Source organism: Protopterus annectens, chromosome 10.part0 (genome assembly GCF_019279795.1).
Source record: "Protopterus annectens isolate FY-2018-M chromosome 10.part0, PAN1.0, whole genome shotgun sequence".
Lineage (NCBI taxonomy): Eukaryota > Metazoa > Chordata > Ceratodontiformes > Protopteridae > Protopterus > Protopterus annectens.
The window spans coordinates 1,728,978,531-1,729,000,520 of NC_056744.1; positions in this window are offsets into that span (position 1 = coordinate 1,728,978,531).

Sequence of the window (21,990 nt, forward strand, 5' to 3'; positions counted from 1 at the left end):
AATGAGATCTGTCAGTACTACAATTCAGATTTCAATCTCTATAATGAGTATTGCTACCTGTTTTATGACCAGGTAGATCACATAGATTAAGGTCAAGTAGGAGGACATGGTCATTTGTAGCTTTATAAGCTAAGCAGATATCGCCACATAGAAGTTTGTAGGAGATGAAGTTAAGTGATAGGAATTTAAACATTCTGCATGGCATCTCTGATATTTTCCTGGTAAGGAAGTATTGTGCTTTCTTTATTTAGTAAGATAATATTCATAGACAGATACATAAGAAAGGGTGCCTTATACTCTGTTATGGAACTGATAAGAAAGGAGTATAGATGGACAGTAATTTTTCTTGGACCTGGAGGGTATTTCATTAGTTAATAACGCACTAGGTAGAAATATTTCCTGATAATAGTTGATAGTTGGTGGTTGAAGAGACTTTTTTTTCTCCATGAATATACCTAGATCTCTTAAAAACAGAATCTGTTTTGAGGGTGGCATCATTAATGAGGTAGGTGCACTGAATGTTTTGCTTCCCAAAAAGAACACTATTGCAATTCTTTGCACTGAGCTTAAAATCATGGACCTGATACCAATAGTTTGTGTGGGTTAAGCCCCTTTGGAGGATATGGATGCCTTATAATGAGCTGTTGATGGTCCAAATCTGTAGTCATAAACAGACTTAGCAACTGACCACAAGTGAAATGCCACTGGTGACTTGCCTTTATGAGGAGAGTGCGCCACTAACTTTGACTGAGTAAGTCCTGTCTGAGAACTAGTTAACATTTATCTGTTATAGTTTCTTATTTAATTCCATGGTGTGGGATAACGTTGGAGGCCTTGGCTAAATCCAGGTAGACAGAATGCATTGACTTTCTATCATCCAGCACTTCAGTGACTTTCTCAAACAAATTTGCCATATTTAGCAGTCATTAACTACATTTTGCAAAGACATATTGGTTAGAATGAGGGCACGTAAGCTGCGAAGATAGCTGTCCATGAGCTGCATAATGATATTTTTCATTGGCCTTACTACCACCGTTTGTAAACTAATCGGTCTTCAGTTCCTCAAATCAGCAGTAGGTCACCCTTGCAGAGTGGTACCACAATAACTGTCCCCCAAGCCAGGGGCACATAGGTTTAAGAGAGAATCAGTAAAGCGTTGTTTTATGCTAACAAGCTAGTGTCTTTTGGCTTGGAGAGGCTTTTAAAACTTGTTCCTGAGCAATTATAGATGGTAGTACAGACTGATTGGAGTGAGGTGTGAAACAGAAAGGAAACCATGGGAGAAGGTTAAAGTAAAATGAATTAGTAATGTGTTGGGTCAGATTACATGGTAACATTTTAGATAATTCACAGTAGTGGTGATTATTGCAGTAAAATTCCTGGCATAGTTAAAAAATAGTCTTTGCAATTATCTTTGGATGAGATAAAATTTAATTCATACATGGTTTTGCATGTTGATTTTATGCCTGAACTATTGCTTACATTGTTTATGTCACTTTAACCTTTGGGTGGTTTGGGTTTATTTTTTATGGCCAAACTTTTTTTTTGTCTTTCTGTAACATTTGTTGAAACTTGTGTTATACCATAGGGTCATGTTTCTGAATTCACCATTGTATTTGTTACGGACAGTGATAGATACTTTAATGTCAGAATTTGTGTGGGTGCAAAAATCAGTAATGTAAGCAGCCACAATTTATATGGTCCTTGTGGGGGTGGCAAGTTTAAAATCTCATTAAGTCGTGAATGATTGCTAGAAGATTGGCATTGAAGAAGTCCCTGATGGCAGTAGGACTAGAATGCATGGTAGGAAGGGCCTTTATGGAAAAAAGGACAACAGACTAATCTGATTTGAACAATGATCGGGCAAATGGAGGAATGGAATGTATTGGTGTTATAGCTGTTGATACACAGTCAAGTAGATTTGACCCTTTAGAAGGGGAGTGCACTATCTGGGCTACAGAGTTACCAATGATGATGTTCAGGCATGGCTGTACATATCCATTGTTGTTGTTGTTGGTGGTGGTTGTGATGTTGGTGTATGCTTGCCAGTTTATGGGTGAGTAGTTTAAATTAGCCAGAATGAATGTGTTAGGTTCAGTAGTCAAGGTCTCTAACTTGTTTAATTATGTGCCATAGGCTAAGGGCAACCTTACAGAGATAAGTTGGCAGAAATATTATTCTGTACAAATTTAAAAGCTGCAAAGCAGTCATTTATAGTTGTCAGTGATGGAGAGTTTTTAACTGAACACACAGACACCAACACTTGGAACAGAGTGACCTTTAAAAGCCTTGGCAGTTTCTAGAACAGCTGCAAGGAATACACCAATGAACTGTCTTGTAGTCTAAAAGCTGTTGTGACCTAACTAGTAAGTCTACATTTTTAATGTCCCTGAATGAGGTTCAGTCCAAATGAAGTTTGTTGTCTTCGAAATTCTGTAACAAAAAAAAACAGCTTTTGCACTGTAATGAGGCCTTTAACTGCAGCAGAGATCAAATACATAATTTTTTTCTTAGAAACTATTTTGTCAAAAAGAAGTTTCCTGCACTGCACAGTGCCAGTGGCCTGAAGTCCTGACATACATCTCAAGGTGAGACCTCTAGGTTTGTAATGCAGCACCCAGCTATATCAATGACTTCCAAATATGAACATTAAGGAAATGCATCTCTACTTAGCTATACAGTTTCTTCCAAAGACAGAGGAAGAGAATGACAAGATAAGGTTTATTTACAGAAAACAAATATAGTAATCGGTTATTGCCTGGATGTCTCTTATCCAAATATCATACTTCTAGATAAGTTGTAGCAAACCAAAAGGGATAACGCAGAACTTTGATATATGAAATTCTGTGTGCTTACTTTAACATAAGATCTCCATAAAATGTATTTTCAATGCAGGAATCTCAGTAAATTAATAAAATTATAATGAAATGTATGGAGATAGTGTTATAGCATATATGAATCATTGCCAGCTTTGGGGATCACATTTATTAATATCTTGTCAACTTAAGGTAAATTCAGTCACAAAGACAGACATATTATCTCTATCACAGATAACAATTATTTTAGCAATGATTTTTCAAAATAAAGAAAATAACAGAAAATATATCTTGGTCATATGAGCCAAGTAGCTGCAAGATTTGCATTGGCATTATATGGTCAGGTAAGCTATGCATTTCATAAAAGATGGGCACAGAGCTTTCTGTAAATTATTTATTTATTTGTATTTGTTCATTGGGGTAGTGCACTGATTAATACTGACCAGTTTTAGGCTGAGCCCTGTTGAACTACAAAAAAATACAGAAATGTTAAAACTAACAGAGTAGTCCAGGCGAGTTACATAGAAAAAAATGTATATACGTACGTTCTAGTGAACACGCACAGTGCAAATTACAAAATATATACATTAATTTATAAAGTGGGTCAAACCTCATAAATCTTGAGAGAGGAGAAGAGCTATGGAAAGGAGATAGAGGTTGTGTGTTAGGCGATATGTCCTGAATTAAAGCAGGAGCATTTGGCTTGGATGAAGAAGCGCTTTTTGAGTTGCATTATGAATTTCGAATACTTGTTGATTTCCTTAATGTCAATGGGCAGAGCCTGCCGAAGAGTAGGTGCCTGAGAGGAAAAAGCATGTGCAGTGCTGTGGATTTTGGTTTCAGGGTTAATGAGAGTGGGTGTGGCTTGTGAGTAGTGCCTCAGGTTGCATGAGGAGATTTTTTCATGATGTCTAGGTGCAAGGGGAATAAATGTATAGAGTTGGAGTAGTTTGTGGAGCTGAAATCCTAACAGTGTAATATATCTCTGCATTATGAGTAGCCATTTGGCTTTTTCTAGGGTGATATACTAATGCTCACACACGGATGAGTTAGTAGTAGATACTGTAAGAGGTAGTCTTGAGTGTGGCGATGATTTTCTTGGAGGCAGAAGCAAAAATTGGGAGCCAATATTCAAGGTGAGAAAGGAGAACTCCTTTGCCAGTGGCTGCTTTTGTTGGTTGAGATAGAAGGGGGAGATCATTTGGCCCAGAAGGGGACTGAGCTTATTTTGTCTCTCACTCTGTCTCTGTGGAGATGGAAGTATAGTGAATGCTCAAACCATAATCCTTGGTATTTGAAGATGGAGTTTGTCTCTATGCATTGATTGAGAAGGTCAAAGATAGTTAAGTAATCAAATGCTTGTTTAATTTTCTGTGGAGTTCCAAAAAACATAGTTTTGGCCTTGGTGGTGTTGAGAAGTAGTTTATGAGCCATTGGTGCACCTCAAGTAAGTCTGACTGTGTGAGAGTGACCTGATCTGTAAATGACCATTTCATCAGCATAGAGTATAACTGGGAGATGAGGAGGTCACAAGGAAGTTTGTTAATGAATTTGGAGTAGAGGAGGGGACAAAAATGGATCCTTGTGGTACACCTTTGGTAATCGGTGCAGATACTGATTGGGAGGATCCTATTTTAACTCTGAAGGGTCTGTTTAGTGAGGGAGTTTTTAGACCAGAGAGTGGTGTCTAGACCAATACCAGTTTAATTTAGTTTGTTTTGGAGATGATAGTGGACAATGAGGTCAAACGCCTTAGTCAGGTCTATAAACAGGGCACCTGTAGGGAGGCCACTATCAGAGTTTTGCAGGGCATCACCTGTTAGTGACCAAAGTGTTGTCATAGTACTTTGTCCAGACCAGAATCCATGTTGTTTGGATGAGAGCAGGTGCTAGTACTGGAGTTCTAGACAGAGTTATTTGTAATCTATCTTTTCTAAAAGTTTGCCCAGAATTGGGAGAATGGATACTGGGCAGAAATGACAGGTATCTTGTAGGCTGGTTTGCTTTGGGAGGGGTTTAACTTGAGCATTTTTCCAAATCTGCAGTATGATTTTTTTGTGTGACACACAGATTATATTTGTGGGTGAGAGTAAGACATGTTCTCTGCAGTGACATAGGAATCAGGAATTTATTTTACATTCAGGAGGGGTGTCTATGCAAATATTTTCATGCAGAGCAGAGTCTTCTTTGGAATGTATACTTTTGATGTATGCATAATAATATGAAAGAATTTCAAGTCTTTGTCTTAGGCTGGCAAATTGTATAACTGTTGCAGTAGTACACCCATATTATAGTTATATTTTTTTTTCCATTTTTTTCATGCTTTATAAGAGAAATTTAGTGTTTTCTAAACCATATTTAGATTTTGATTGGCATTGCATAACATTGTGTGTATAGTAGCAGAAGTTGAGGTACACAGATGGATCAAGTAGATAGAGAGCCTTCTTTCATGTCTGACATTAATTCATTTTTGAATTTCCACAGATTGTTTCCATGCAAAATTATTTTTGAATAACTACAAACCATTCCAGCTCAGTATCATTTAATACAGTAAACTCTCTGTTAACTGGCACCCACAGGGTTGGTAGATGCCGGATAACTGTAGTTTCTGGTTGCTTAAGAGTTACTTTTAAAAATAGGTTTGACTAATACTGTACCTAGTACTATTTGTTTGGTTTGACTTGTTCTTATGTTAGGAATAAATTCCCTCTCTCCCCATCTTCATTTTTAAAACTCTAAAAACATAAGGTATGTTTCTGCGTTGGGGACAGAAAGTGCAACACATGAAAATTGTACTGTATTTCTTCATTTTTTTTCCTGGCTGCTTGAGAGTTCTGGTTGCTTTAGTTCCAGTTAACTGAGAGTTTACTGTAATAAGCGGATTGCTTGTCTGTACTTTAGAAACACAATGATTAAATTCAAGCCTGAAGTCCTTGAACACTAGGGTTCCTGCAAAATATCCCAATTAACAGCCATATCAAAGGGTTAAAAAGTTCATAGAGACACACCATTCAATAAAAGCCTGCAAGGAAGACCTAGCCAAGGAACAGTCTGCACTGTGAAATTCCTTAAGCTTTCTTTAGTGGAGGCCCATGGGATATTTACATTTGTTTCAGTTACATGGCTTCTGAATTCCCATGACTTTTTACTTTTTAAGTGTTGATGTATGCATTTGGACTAATAAAGCCAAACTCCACTTGCTGCAGACATGTCATATTTTGGCCTTATTTTGACCTCACCAATATAACTGAGGGTGATGCTACTCAATGCTAGAAGTCTAAATCTCAAAATGCACTCACTCAAGGCACTCCTTAAAATGGAGAACATCGATATCTGTGCAGTGACTGAGACCTGGTTCAAGGCTCCAGAGAGCACCCCTGCACTACCAGGCTATAACTCATACCGCACTTTTTGCCATGTAACCTGGACCGGAACACCAAAGGCGGAAGTGTGTCCATATTCATTAAGGATATCCACACCTCCAGGCTAGTTGCTCAGCATAATGCATCCGAGGTTATCCAAGTGCAACTAACTATGGGCAAAACTGCAATCCAAATTGTAGCTTGCTACAGATCCCCCACCATGCCCCAGGATCCCCACTCCTCTTTTCTTGATGTACTGGAAAATAATAGGGTTCAACCAAACACCCTAATAATGGGAGATTTCAACTACCCCACCATTAACTGGGAAAACTACTATGTACTAACTCCTTCGCTCAATGCTTTCTGGAATTCATAAACTCCAATGCCCTGGATCAACTTATCCACACCCCCACCAGGGGCAACAATATCCTAGATCTAGTCATTACCAACATGAGTGACCGTTGTTCCACACCTGAAGTCAACGCCTCATTGGTCCAATCTGACCATAAGCTAATCACCCTAGATATCCACATCCTGCTCCCACCCCCCATTAAGGAAACCATGGTAAAAAAATTTCCAAGGCTAACTTCACGCTTCTTAAGACAGAAATGGTGAACTTCATGACAACATGGTTATGACTACTGAATTCTACACTTACACAAGTGCATAGATCGTGCTATCCCAAACAGAACCAAGACGCTATCCTCCAAAAAAAGGAAGCCAATCTGGTGGTCCCCTGCCATAAACAAACTGTACAACAGAAGGAAGAAACTGTTGCAAAAGAGAGTAAAATCCCATGAGTTGAGGAGCTCCCTGGTCAGTCTCAGTAAGAAGCTGTGATCTCTGATGAAATCTTCCAAAGCTAGTTACAAAAACAAAATCGCCACTGTTTCTAAAGACAGCCACAAAGCATTCTATAGCTGTGTCAATAATCTCAATGGCAACACTCTGATCTGCTCTGAGTTGCAGCACACTGGCACTAAATATACAGACCCAACTGATATTGCCAACATCCTGGCAGATAGGTTCAATGCTAACTTTACCCCCCTCTCACCCCCTAAAGGGCCCATCTCTATACCAGAAGAATGCAAAGTTCCTGTAATCCAAGCTGCACAGGTAAAAACCACACTCTCCAAAGCCAAGAACACAGCATCCATGGGATCAGACAGCATTCCAGGCTGCATTCTACATGAACTACAGAATGAACTGGCACCAAGTACCATGTTCAATCATAGCTTCACCTCAAGCTTTGTGCCTGCTGAATGGAGCACAGCGATGGTTATCCCACTCCACAAGGGGGGAGCCACCATGGTAATTACTGCCCCATTAGCCATCATGGAACTTATAAACAAAGACATTGGTAATCTCCAAACTCTGGACCGCACCCAGTTCGGGTTTGTAAAAGGCAGATAATGTCTCCTAAACCTGATAGACTTCTTTGAAGCAGTCACCAAAGCCGTAGACGAGGGTAAGGTGGTTCACACAGCCTCAGTCACCAAAGCCGTAGATGAGAGCAAGGTGGTTCACACAGCCTATCTAGATCTTGCCAAGGCATTTGATACCATCCCCCACTCTGGAATTATAGATAAACTCACCAAACTAGGTATAAACCCCTATGTCACAAGATGGGTTGCCAACTGGCTCACTGACAGAACCCACACTGTGAAAGTAGCAGACTCCAAATCTGATTTCAGACCAGTGACAAGTGGAGTACCACAGGGTTCAGTAATGGGTCCTCTCCTGTTTGGTATCTACTTCTCTGAAGTACAGGCTAACAAAGTTCACAGATGACTGCAAACTAGGAGCCATAATCGAAACTCCTAATGATGTGGACATCCTACAAAAGGGCCTCACTGAGCCAGATGTCTGGTGTCAAAGCCATGGCCTCAAGCTCAGTGCCAAAAAGTGCATTGTCATCCCCTTTGGTAAAAACTCTGTACCCATGAACTACAACATAGGCGGTAGTATACTTAACACCGAACGTGTGATAAGAGACCTTGGGACACGGGTGGACAGTAGTCTCTCCTTTGATAATCACATCGCCACAGTAGTCAGGAAATCTTTCTATGTGGCACACCTCATCACAAAAGGTTTCTCATCCAGAAAAAAATAGGTAAATTTTCCCCTCTACTTATAACTCATTAGACCCATTATACAGTGCAATGCCCTTTTTGGTATGTACCTCACAGGACCTCTACAACAACTGGAGAGGCTGCAGAAATATCTCAAACAGATGCCCTACGCAGACCATTTCAAATAACTCCAGCTTTACTCCGTCGCATATCGCCTCCTCAGAGGTGATCTCTGCCTAACATACAAAGCTATGTCAAACCCAGAGCTGTTGGACATGCAGCACTTAAAGAAATCCGAATCCCTCTGAGCTACACGCTCTAGGGACCTAAACCTTGTCACCACAATAAACAGAACATGCCGGAGGGATAGATTCCTGTCCCAGAGACTTCCCATACTCTGGAATAAACTACATATCTATATCAAATAAAGCCCCTCATTAGCACTCTTCAAGAAAAAACTTGATGATTGGATGGAAAATAGGAAATTCACCCCGGGGAGCACTTCTGTGGCTCTGCTCGACAATGGCACACGAAAAATAATTTTCTTGGGTGGCAAAAGTGAGGTTACCTTTTGGCTAGGCTTGTATAGGCCCTAGGGCCAATAGCCTAGTACCTACTTATGAAGATTGCTTGGCTATACTTAAGAAAACAGAGCTTAAAATGATGCCTGATGCCCATAAACATTAGGGCACATGCAAAATATCCCATGTCTACAGCTAGGCAACTAGGCTTTTATGTTAATGTTAATACATCTTTTCTTCCCATAATTTTAATCACTCATATTTCTCTTTCAACTACATAGTGTCATATTGTATAACTAGTTGACTTAAGGGGATATTCAGTGTATATTGCTATAAGGATAAATTGAGAGCTACTATTCTCCATTCTATGAAAATAATCTTAGACTGAATAATTTATCCAAACATTGTCTGTCATTTAGCACAGTTTCTTGGATGAGTAGTCTGAAATGTTGAATATTTACATTTTATCATGAAGTTTCCCAAATCTGATTCATAAATTTAAATAAGCATGGTATAAAAAACAGTTATGGTACTTCTTCATACTATTTCATTTGCATATGTACCACACTTATAACAATCCATTAAATGTGATAAAAGACTAAACACAACCTGATTCCCTTTTTCTGATTTGTATGTGCAGCATAATATGAATCCTGTCTAAATGAGCTTAAGCAGTCAGAATGTTGTCAAGGATCTAAGAGAGTAAGAGTATGTGTACTATGTGCTACAGTGTGTGTACTATGTGCTACAATGTGTGTACTATGTGCTACAATGTGCAGCAGACTTGTTTCTTGTAGCATAACTAAGTTACCTAATATTATTTTTTTGTCATCATAGACAGAAATGTTACTGTTCACACATCTATTTTATCCACACACACACACACACACACACACACACACACACACACACACACACACACACACACACACACACACGTGCAGTTATAATCTTATAATGGTTAAATGACAGACTTAGCTATTGGGTAACCTGGTATAATTGATCAAAGGAATGTACTTTGTATATTAGTCACTCTGGTGGTATAAAGAGTTAAAGTCCTGACTGTGGTTAAGGTGACCCAGGATCAAATGGCGACCCTGGCAACTGGCTGAGCAGTTGCATGAATGTGTGTGTGATCATCATAGTTTTGAGGGACCATTTCGGTGTAGGTGGAGCATTCCTTAAGCCCTAGTGGAGGCCAGTGTTTAGTGACTCCTAGCCTGTGTATAGACGATAGTCATGGAGACTGGGCTGCCCTAAAACTCAGGGAAAACACATCCTCATAGGTCATGCCTCATTGCATGCCTTACCTCACAGTGTACCATCACCATGTTATGAGGAGTACAGCCTAAGAAAATGCCCTCAAATGTAAGGCAGTGTTTGCGATTACTGCAAGCTGCTTCTTCTCGATGTCTGAGAAAGTCCCACTCCTGGGGGAATTTCTGGGATCAGTAAGTCATCAGTGAAGATAAGCTGCTGATGGTCAGCTGTAGACACCCCAGGGACAAAAAAGAACATGCTTAAATGAAGGAGTCTTACTAATGTAAGGGATGGAGGATTGCCTACAATATGATGAGATGATTTTCTAAAAAAAAAAAAAGCTTTTGTTGAAATAGTATTACATTAACATTACAAGTAGATTAACATTACAAGTAGATTATGACAACAGTACAAAAAAGTATTCAAATTGAAATTTTGGGTGCTTAAATCTTTCTACATACAGATTAACGTTGTCTTGCACTGAACTCTAAGAATGTGCATGACAATATCCAAGGTGTGGTTTAAATTATGAAATCATTTTTTTCTGCAGAAGGTGAGCTTGGCACTGGAGTTGAGTCACACATCTTACCATAGATGTAACAAAATCACAAGAAGCCATACCATTGTCATTGAAATATTGACCCCGACAATTCATTCTTTAACTAGCAAATCCAGAAACTGTAATGCCTCTACTTAAAACATAAAAAGGCATGCACATCTCTTGAACTTTTCATTTAAGTGTAGACTTTTGGTGAGAGATCATTCTAATAGCACCCTTTGGCATAATTCCCCTCTCAGAAAGGTTGTGTGTTTGCCTTTATTTTCTATTATGATAACATTGCAAAATTGAAATGTGGAACAGAATTGTTACCAGAAACAAAGATCATTAACTTATTAAGCATTTGTTTTTAACCTGAAAATATTATACTTAAGTTTGTAATTCTTTGCTGCATATGTAGAAGACCTTTATTTTTTAGTTTTGTAAAACTGATGCTGGCAGTCTCAGAGTCGATCATTTTCTTTATTCATGCTAAGTAGACAAATGGAATTGCTGTGATTGCCTAGTATATCTACTAAGTTGGGCATTCAGGTTATTACTGTGCCTAGATCTGATAGGTATCCATTTTCTGCACAGTATGTAGCTCTAAACTTGTATGCAACAAGAGACCATGCTATATTCATGCAGGAAGTTCACATTTGTGACATAGGGGTCTGTGACCATTGCGTTTGAACCCTTAGAAGAAGTATAATAGGATGTTCAGGCTCCACTGGTGTCCATTCTAGACATAAATCATAAAAGTGGGACAGTATCCCCTCCCACCCACCACAGCCCTAGTCTCTTAACTGCATAGACTACTGTTTTGTTGACTTTATAGGTTCATAGGTGAATATTAGGCTAACTGCCCTGAAGGGCCATTTTTGTTTTATTACTAGTCATGTTAAGGTTAGCAGCCACATGCTTTCTGTCTGCTAATTTATAATGCTAGAGGTGACACATTCCACTGAACATTAGCTTTTTAATAATGGACTGCACAAACCATTATACCTGTTTCTTTGGTGATTTGATTTGCCTTTGTCTGCAGCTGTCCACCTGTTTGTTTGTGGTATTTCCAAAAGATTATCATAGATAAGGCAAGACTAGTTGGTTATTTTGCAATAATTTCAGTACTGTACTACAAAAAAGGATGTACTAGCTATTTTCTAAGCTTTTACTAACAATTTATTGACGAGCTTAATGTGGGACACTGAAAATATTTTCTTTAATAGTCTTATTCTGGAAATATTTTATTTACATAAAATTAGATAACATTTCAGGTTTGTTCATATCCAGATTAAAAAAAAAATCATAAAACATAAATGTTTGTTATAATAATCTTATCAATAAAAATGTTTATAACAAAAAAAAAATAAAATGTGACAAATTGAACAACTCTAAAACAAAAAAAACAAAACAAAAAAAAACCCCACAAATGATGTAAAGTTATACCCTCCAAAAAACAAAAGAACCCTCTATATCAACTTTTGAGTGTCCCACTGGCAGCAGCCATCCAGTAACCCCAACGGAGATGTGCCCCTCACGCTTCTTTAACCGAATAAACTAAAATATTAACTCTGACGTTGTGGTAGCTTTGAATAAACTGATTTTTATAGCCTAATGAATTATTCACTTTCTGTAAGACGAGACCTTGGCCTTTGTTTATTTTGTTTTCTGGGATATTGGGTAGGCCCTCAAAACTGGCAAATTCATGGACAAAAGCCACCTGCAAAAACAGATGTTATTTCCTAACTTTGTGCTGTAGTATTTGTAAAACATTTAAAAATGCATTGCTTCATGAAATTATACTCAGCTATATAACTTTTCAGTTACTTTTTTTAAATTTGAGTATGCAATAATGTTAACCTTTTGAGAGAAAAAAAATATTTTCTGAGAATCTACTTTTAAAAGAGCACATTTCATATGTATATAACTGTTAAGTTATATTTCTTTAAATTCTGACAGTGAAGTACAAATGCTTAAAGAAAAAACTGTTATAAGACTTGTTAGATTACATTAGTTTGAAGAGTGATAGAACTTTCTAAATTAGAAATAAAACAGCATTAAATAATTAAACCTGCTACAGCTGTTTTCTTGATATTTCCTAAGTGTTAAAACCATATTACTTGTGTGTCTGAAGTGGACATTTTGAATTGTTTTAACAACTGAAATTCTTACTTCCATTCAGTTATGTTACTCACCAATAACAATTTGTAATCTGTTAGCATTAGCATTAACATATAAAATAATGTCAGCTATTTATTTCAGTCTGTTGAAACATAAGAAAAACATTAAACCATTCTACAGCTATAGCAGGTTTAATGATTTAATATGTAATGTTTTATATTAAGTTGCTTTCAGTCTTAATCAAAATCTATGCCACTACACAGATTTTAGAGATAGTAAAAACTGTAGTGAGTTCAGAGCTGTGCAACACTAGGTTATTTAATATTAAAAATGTTTCAGACATTTCAATTTATATGAAAGAAAGGTGCATATTTTAAATTTTATACACAGAATGTCTGATTAGATTTAATGACACAGTGAAGTGTCACTGATTATCACTAAGACTTGCTAATGTCATATTTTGCTAAAAAAGACTTTTTTTTAGGCAAGTAAAATGAGTTACACAAGTTATAGATTAAATGCCACATATTCCTTATATAGCAAGCATGACAGAAGCCCACACCACGTTTGGCATTCTTAAGTGTGAACACTAATGCAGAAATATGTTTGAGTACATATTAATTATGAAACAGCTGCATTTCTGAGGATTTCTGTTACTTTAAGGTACACCATTCTATGAGTTAATATATATTAAGCTACATGAATATTTTAGTTAGTTTTAATTTTTTTTGCTTTGTGCATAATTCTCACATTGGTTTTCATTCTTCTGAATGTCGAACAATTGTGTGGTAAACGTCTGTCATGCAACCCTTGTATAGACATGTATACACGATTTAATAAAGCCTACACTAAGTGTACATGATATGTATTCAAGAACTTTCTTATTAGATTTTTGTGTGTTTTCTAGTCACTCAGAAAGATTACTCTGAGTGTACATGTAGTCAACACTTTGTGGTAACCTGTATGATTCCCTTTCAATATTTAAAGCTGCAAGAATATCAGTAGGAAAACTAAAATTAGGAGGAAGAAGGTGTGAGTTATGTCTGTGGTGTCTGATCACTCAGTATGGTGTACTCTGTGTATACTTAGTGTAGGCATTATTGAATCCCGGGGGTTTATCTAACAAACTGCTGAACCGTAAAACAATCAAATAAAATAGACTGAAACAAAAGTAATGAAAAAATTATTTTTTTTTGCAGTGGGTAAGCTCCCCACACTTCCTGCAAGTTATATATACCAATTCTAAGATCATATCACAGCAGGGCAAGGTAAAATTCCCACTACCAATTATACCACAATCTCACACACAAAAAGTTGGCATTACAAGAATTCAGTCTCTTAAGCAAGCAGAACGTTCACTTTATCGTGGTACTGTCAGAAGAGGTTCTTAACTGAAATAAAAGAACAAAAGTGCTTACTGCACAAAATTATATCTTTATTATTTTTGTCTTTTGTGAATATTTTTATGTGAGACTGTTGTCTTTATACTTTGTGGATGTTTTGTTTTTTGAAATATCACTATGTTTACTCAGCTGCAAATATCATAGGTAGGTACTAGGCTATTAGCCCTAGGGCCTATACAAGCCCAGCCAAAAAGGTACCCTGGCTTTTGCCACCCAAGAAAATTATTTTCATGTGCCACTGTCGAGCAGAGCCACAGAAGTGATCCCTGTAGTGAATTTCCTGTTTCCCATCCAGTCATCAACATTTTTCTTGAAGAGTGCTAATGAGGAGCTTTGTTTGATATAGATAGGTAGCTTATTCCAGAGTATGGGAAGTCTGTGGGACAGGAATCTATCCCGCCGGCATGTTCTGTTTATTGTGGTGACAAGGTTTAGGTCCCTAGAGTGTGTAGCTTGGAGGGATTGGGATTTCTTTAGGTGCAGCATGTCCAACAGCTCTGGGTTAGACATAGCTTTGTATGTTAGGCAGAGATCACCTCTGAGTAGGCGATATGCAACGGAGTAAAGCTGGAGTTTTTTGAGACGGTCTGCGTAGGGCATCTGTTTAAGGCAGCTAATCCTCTTTGTGAGGTATTTCTGCGGCCTTTCCAGTTGTTGTAGATGTCTTGTGAGGTACATACCAAAAGGGGTGTTGTACTCTATAATGGATCTAATGAGTGATGAGTAGAGGGGAACAATGACCTCTTTTTTTTTTCTGGATGAGAAACCTTTTGTGATGAGGTGTGCCACATAGAAGGATTTCCTGATTACTGTGGTGATGTGATTATCAAAGGAGAGACTACTGTCCACCTGTGTCCCAAGGTCTTATCACACTTTCAGTGTTAAGTATACTACCACTTATGTTGTAGTTCATGGGTACAGAGTTTTTACCAAAGGGGATGACAATGTACTTTTTGACATTGAGCTTGAGGCCATGGCTTTGACACCAGGCATCTGTCTCAATGAGGCCCTTTTGTAGGATGTCCACATCATTAGGAGTTTCAATTATGGCTCCTAGTTTGCAGTCATCTTCGAACTTCATTAGCCAAAGACCTTCTGTGTTAGCCTGTACTTCAGAGAAGTAGATACCAACCAGGAGAGGACCCAGGACTGAACCCTGTGGTACTCCACTTATCACTGGTCTGAAGTCAGATTTGGAGTCTGCTACATTCACAGTGTGTGTGCTGTCAGTGAGCCAGTTGGCAACCCATCTTGTGACATAGGGATTTATACCTAGTTTAGTGAGTTTATCTATAATTCCAGAGTGGGGGATGGTGTCAAAAGCCATGGCAAGATCTAGATAGGCTGTGTGAACCACCTTACCCTTGTCTACGGCTTAGGTGACTGCTTCAAAGAAGTCTATCAGGTTTAGGAGACATTATCTGCCTTTTAAAAATCCGAACTGGGTGGGGTCCAGAGTTTGGAGATTACCAATGTCTTTGTTTATAAGTTCCATGATGATGCATTCTATAATGATGATAATTTATCAGAAAGTCTGTTAAGGGAACTTCTGTAATTGTTTTAATCTTTTATAAGGAGATGAGGGCTGTCCAGCACACATAAGGATTGGTGCACTGTTTTTAGGGATAGCATCACAAATCATGCTCCTAGTGACAGAGTTCCAGGTGTGCATCACAAGCGTACAATCCAGAAGGATCAATTTGAGGATTGCAACTAGTTATTTCTAGTGCTGACAAGTAATAAGCTTGCTATCTGTTTTTTCTTTGGACTGACATTTTATATTATTATATGTTTAATGGATTGTCATATTTTATGGAGCTTTTCTCCCCAGGCCTCAGCTGAAAATGGGCAACCCTGCCCAGCCGGACTTCCCGGGTAAACAGATGTAAAATAAATAAATAATATCCAGGCTAAAATGGAATCATTCCAGTGGGGCTATTTATGGCATTGTGACTATTCATATACTGCTTGTAAGTTCCCCAGAGCCTAATTGGAGCCATTGGAGTTTTCTGGTCTTGCTCTTAGTGCCCTTTTCCAGATGGGGGATATGCAAGCTCATTTGAGTGAGGGTCTTCTGTGCCTTCCCCCCATTGGGACATGTACATTTCTTTGCACACCCTGTAGAAGGATAATTTCCATGATGTGGAGGCAGGGGCATACACAACAGAGAGTTACGCCCAGAGTGCCAGAATAGAGGAGTAAAAGGGTCTGGAGTTGAGCAGGCATGGAGAATGTGGAGAACTACCAGTGACTGTGTAAGAGGGCAGCACAGGAAAAAAAAAATACTGCTTCACGGTACTTGGACCACTACTTTGTTCTGGCTGAGGTGCTTTCCATTCAGATTCTGTATGTCCATGCTGTCTTCAAAAGGGTTTTTACAATGGCATCTCATTTCTTTCTAGATCCCAAAGACATGCAGGTAGGTGAAATAACAATACAGCAAAATTTGTTATATGTGTGGTATGCATGCAAGTGTGTATTTTGGAATGGACTGGCATTAATTTCCAGGATACTTATTTTTCCAGATTAGAGCAAAGTGGATAGTGAGAATGAATGAAAGATGCATTTGTTATATGGTCTTAGGACTCTCTTTTATAGGTGTTCTAATTTATTTGAAGTCTGTTTCTGACATATTTCAGGGAGTATGAGGCCATGTAGTACTATTCAGTGCATTTCTTGTACTTCTTTCCTGTGTAGTTCTTTCTTTCTTTCTTTCTTTCTTTCTTTCTTTTTTTCTCTAACTACTGTCTTAATTCAATACAGGGACACAGGGGAACTGGAAAATATTATGGCAAACACTGGACACAATGCCTGGAATATTCCTGAAAAGGGCAACAAACCATTTCAGGATGCACATGTGTAAATACATCCACCCACCCATACACACACTTTAGTGGGCAAATTGGTGGATCACCTATTGGACATAAAAGGTACTCCCACTTGAATTGAACTGCAGAAGCAAATGCGGTACTGTTTCTGGCTTACAATGATATCAGTATAGGAGCAATATTACATTTTATATTTAAAAAGATTTGTAATCTGTTTTCTTTCTCTGTTTTTCTTCTATTTGTATAACACATGGACATTTTTATTTCTTTTACACTTTTGACTGCTGCTTTTTAAATGCAAGTGTATATTTTCATGCTAAACTACCCCTTCCTGAGGTTATTCTTTCAGCTTTTTGCAAGAGTTTTCTTCAAATACATACTAATGTATGTTATACTGATGTTTATCTTTTATAAAACATGACAATAGACGATCTCTTCACTGTGAACTGGCATTTAATATCAAAACTCGTGCATGGTGTGGCCAGTACTACCGATGGGTATTTTGTTACTTTATATTCTTCTTTTAATACATTTATGAAATGATGACATAGCCTGACTTATGAATGCTTTATTAGCAAGCCTTCCTTCACCTAATTAATAGGATTATTTTATAACAGTCTCACTAACCAAGTTTGGTACTATTCAGTCTTGCAGTCTGATTATCACAAATTGTCAGCAGACAAATTTGTCATTACCAAACTGATTGTGATAAGTCTTTGACCTGAATTGCTATACATTGCGCTACATTTCTGGTCTGTATGATTAGCGTAATCGTTGTGATAAGTGTGGGATACACACACACACACACACACACACACACACACACACACACACACACACACACACACACAAACACACACAAGCAACCACACAAACTCCCACACACATACACACCTGCAAACTGCACGCGCACACACACACACACATAAACGCACACACACACAACTGCACACACCACACACATACGCAAATCTGTGTGCACGCACACACACTGTTTACCAATGTCTACCACTTCAAACACTTTACATGTAGAAATGATACAGTAAATTTTGTTAGGATACCAATTTTAAAATTTAGAAGAACTGATATTAATAATATGAATTTTATTGACTTGGGGTCAATAGTAAATTTGTATTATCTGCTCTAAAAAAATCTACATAATATTATAAAGTATGATTGACCTCTGAGACTTGAATTCTTTTACTACCTGCATAACGAATATCTCTGCCCTAAATAAATTACTTATTTTGTCTATGTCTACCCACAGTAAGAATGTGTCCAACAATATATCATTACACTCTGCGCAGATATTTACTGCAGTCTGATTGACTTTTTAGCTAGCTCATACTGTTTGCTCTTTGTAAAAAAATACTGTTTATTATCAAACCACCTCTGGGATCATCATATGTTCTCCCATTTAGAATTAAATTGTAATAAACAAAATGATTCAAAGCAGGGGCTGAAAAAGTGACTTTCCAGTGTGCAAACAATTCCTAAAGAAAGTGGAAGCGCGGATTGTAGATGAAGCTATGTCTAGTCATTTACTTTCAAAGTGTTATATTTCTTTGCTATTAAATAACAGGTGTTTATTCTTTCACATTAACATTATTTTGTGATACATACTAATTTTTAGTGAGTATGTATGTTAAATGAATTCCATTATAAATGTGATATAATATCAGATTCCCTTTTCAACAATGATTCTACATTTCAAGGCCACGATGTACTTAGCAGTAAATCACACTGATGTTAAATGACGTGATTATCAGTAAATGCAAAAATGTACGGCGACTCATTAATAAACACAGTGATGACATTTTGCATTATCCTCGGAATAATCCTATCAATAAGAGGCCTGACAGGTAGATCCTTGGTTACCGTTATTAACTTCTGACTCACAAATGTTATCACTGTGCACTAAGGTCAATGTTATTTGTCTAAATGTTGTCATGTAGTACTTCTTCCGATGTACACATCTTATTTACAGAATTTTTTTTAGGTTGGCTAGTTTTGGGACACAATGCTTTATTGTGAGCTCCTGGGAAAAAATACACACACATATATTTACCTAGAAATTTCTACTTCGTAAAAGCTGCTATGGTGATTGCATAAAGAATAAAGAAATTATGTGACAGTTGGTTGTATGTTATATAAATAAAGGGGATGAGGGGCTTTCTAGTATAATATACAGAGGTGTTAATGATCCATGCACATTCCTGAGTGTAAACAGCTGTCTCAGAAATCTGTCCAATATAGTACATATACTTAAAAAAGTTGGATGATATGATTCCAACAAAAAGCTCTCTCTGGTTTAAGCAATGGTCAATTTTCACTTTAATTATTTGAAATAGTCCCGCTGGGTCTATCTTAAAGGTTCATAGATGATTACTAGGTTAAACCCCCGGGGTCCTTTTTAAGCCTAGCTATGTTTCCCAAATGTATCTCATATCTTTGATACCCTAGGGTTATTTTAAGGGGGTTTTGTAGGCTTGGGCATGGGTGTTCAAGTATTAACAGGCTGCCTCTATCTACTGGAGACATTGTGCAAGATCTGGGGTAAATTTCCAATCCTTTATCCAGTGGTTCAAGTTACACTTGAATTGGGTTAGAGAAGAACTCTTCCCATCATAGAAGTTACAGAGAAAGGGTAGTCTTTGAGAGAAATACCTGTCCCTCTAATATGTTTTCATGTTGCAGATGAGATTTAGGCCATTGCATCCATTAATTCTGATGCTATCCATTTTGCAGATGCTGAATAGGTCCATCAGAGTGGGATCAAAGGATGCTCTCTAGGTTAGGCACAAATCACCTCTCAGTAGGCCGTAGGAGAATAAGTACAGGGATATGGCTTTAAGGTGGTCCACTTAGGAAATCTCGTTCACATCCTGTATTCTTTTTGTGAGGAACCTCTGTGGAAGCTCTAATTGTTGCATATGCCTGGTTAAGTATATATTGAAAGGGGCATTGTACTCACTGATCAGACTGATGTGGGCCAAGTACAGTGGAACAATGACATCCTTGGATCTAGATGCCATACCCTTTTTTATAAGTTCTGCAACAGAATGATTTCTTTGCTGCCTTAGACACATGATGATCAAATGCCTGGTTACTGCCTACATGCATTCCTAAATCTCTGAGAACTGAGGATACTCCTAGGGGGTGCATTATTAATGTAGTAGTATCCACGGGTAGCCATCTTCCTAAAGGATATTATTATGCATTTCCTGGCATTGAGTTTTAGACCATGGCTCTGGCACCAGTCATTAATCTGTGACAGGCCTTCTTGGAGGGTATTTGTGTTGGGGGGGGGGGGGTTCTATGACTGTTTCTAATTTACAATCATCTGCAAACTTAGACAGAGGCTCTTCACATTGGCCTAGATTTCAGAGTAGTAGATGTCAAAAAGGAGCAGCTCCAGTGTCAATACTTGTGGGACTCTGTTAGTGATTTGCCTCTTTTTGGAGGTAGATTCCAATACTCTAACTTCTTGGGTCCTATCTGTGAACTGGCTGGCTATCCCGTGGGTGACATGGGGGTTCATACCTAATTTCATGAGTTTGTCTACAGTGCCCGAGTGGGGTATTATGCTGAATACTTTAGCCTGGTCAAGGAAGGCAGTATGTACCATTTTGCCATCATATATTTCTTTGGTAACCTTCTCTATGAAGTGCACCAGGCTGAGTAGGGATGACCTGCTGTTAAAAAAGAACAAACTGACTTGGATCCAATGTCTGAAGGTTTCTAATGTCTTTGTTAATAATTTCCATGGTTTTGCATATGAGACTAGTCAGACTTATGGGTCTGTAGTTATCAGGGTCCATAGATGGCCCACTCTTTTGTGTAGAGGAATGACAGTTGCAACCCTCCATTCACTTGGTACAAAGCTTTTCTGGAGGCTACCATTAAATAATGATTACAGTGGTCCTGACAGGTTGTGTTTCATGCTATTAAGCAGGTATCCTGGGCTATTATCAGGGCCTTTCAATGCAGTGTTCTTAACCTTGGAGTGTGCATTGAGGACCTGTTCTTTAGTGATAGCTGGGGAAGTTATGGTTGAGAGTATTTCTTGAAAGGTGGCTGGCGGGGGAAATGGGGGGTAAAATTGGAGCTAAATTTGTTGGTCAGTAGATTTGCTATATCTTCTGGCTCAGTATCGGTGGCTACATTATTGTGTATTGCCTTTGAGGTTGCAGACATAGCTGACGAATGGCTTATGATTGTTCTTGGTCCGGGAGGCTATTTTAACCTGTAATCTATCTTTAACAGACTTGATTAGCCCCCTGAGTAGCTTGTTGTGATTGCTGAGATTGCTGAGGGAGGTCTGAGCTTGCTAAACACTGCATTTCCTCATGTTTGCCATCATTTTCTTCCTTTTGTTAAACAACCTATTGATGTTGGGACTCCACCTGTGTGGCTTGTTAATTGCTTGTTCTGGTAGGCACAGCTGCCTCTCTGCAGCTATTTACCTGCTTGTATGGGGTTTCCATGAATAATTCCACATAGGTAACAGTGTTCTCAGAGTTTGGGGGGGCTTGAAATTTTGCCAGGATGTCACTTGGTAGTAGGAATTTTGCCTTAGAATAATTCCTAAAGGTTCCAGGGTTTGCTGAGGTCTTGTGCTTTATTTTCATTTAATTGAAGGCAGCTTTATAGTCTCACCTGACCAGTGAGGACATTACACTGTGTGTGAGTGGATGGGCAACATTCTCCCATGCTTGTGAAGACAAGGTCAAGGATGTTAGCACCCCAGCGGGCATATGGAGTAGCTCATCCAGGGTGTTTGTGTTTATAAAGTCCAGAAATGTATGGGTCTTGTATGATTCCCATTTTATAGTGGGGTAAATAAAGTCATCCATTAATAGGTTTGTTGGGTTGAATGGGGAGTAACAACAGTATGTTAAAATATGTATTACAGGTTTTCTGGGTCATAGAGGGGGACTTATAGCTTGTAAGGATATGGTGTGGGACTTTGCCTATTGTAATGTGGAAATGGAGAAGCTCAAGCACATCATGTTGTTTGACCAGTCTTCATGTCTGTTTGTTTTTGATGTGCACTGTCACCTTTG